A 1131-nucleotide genomic window follows, 5' to 3' on the forward strand; every position below is an offset into this window, starting at 1 on the left:
TCCCCGACTAAAATGTAAGTCTGAGCTGTTTCACCTGAAAGAAACTTGCACTGATTGATCTTGAAATATGTCAGTGCCCTTGTTTTGTCTCCAGATGCACACCAGTAATGTTTTTTCTAAGGCATGTTTATAAAAATTACTTTAAAATCCTAATTGAACTATGGCCTAGTCCTGGTTTAAGCTAAGCCCCGTTTGTGAAACCGGGCCATAGTGTTTGCCGATTAATCAGCACTGATAGTTTATCGGTTATCGGTAAAAATCAGCGGCAAAAGTTGCTGAACGTTTGTTTTTTTCTTTTTTGTTTAATTCATCTGTGTTCTTTGTGGCCAGAGTCTGGGTTCTACATTGGAAGTTTTGGTTCACAGTATGAAAGTGTCCACGGACACTGAAGAAACGAATTAAAAACATTGATAGAGAAGAGTTACAGTACATATTAGTCGTGTTACAATAAACCAAAGTCAATAATCCAAAATGTCTGAATTCACCATTTTAAACAGAAAAAGATGTCACTTCTGATTAGGGATGCAGCGATTAACCGGTTTCGCGATTAACCGCGCTTTAAAAAATCACGGTTAATTAATCGTAAAGGTTCCGCTAAACCGAGTGTTTCTGTTACACGGAACGGAACTGTTGCAGCTTGCACAAAACTAAAAAAGTTACACTAGCGGTGCACCAGCTTAAATTGACGCGAGAGGCACGGAGGCTACTACATGCATTAGATTAACTGTGACAGAGGGGCCAAACAGCGAAGCTTTATTTCCACCAGAGAAATGCTTGTTGATAGTGTGGGACCATTTTGGGTACACCAAGAATGACCAGGGTGTCATTTAAATATTGCTGTAAAAAACTGCTGCTAAAGAGCGAATACATAAGGGATAATGCACGGCTTGCTGTACATTGAACGATTTTAATGCACGACGTGAAATTGTGTCCTCCTGAATGTATGTAGACGTGTGCAGCGCGATCTCCGATCTCACAAACCAAAATAATGGGCATGATTTTCTCAGGCCACATGTAAAATCATATGAATTATTATAAAGATTATTAAAATGAATACGTATGGATGACAGTTGATTACAATATTTCAGTTTATTTCCATCATTAGTAACAGTTTCCCCTGTGGGACAAATA

This window comes from Sinocyclocheilus grahami, unplaced genomic scaffold (assembly GCF_001515645.1).
Source record: "Sinocyclocheilus grahami isolate Dianchi unplaced genomic scaffold, SAMN03320097.WGS_v1.1 scaffold243.1, whole genome shotgun sequence".
Taxonomy (NCBI): Eukaryota; Metazoa; Chordata; class Actinopteri; order Cypriniformes; family Cyprinidae; genus Sinocyclocheilus; species Sinocyclocheilus grahami.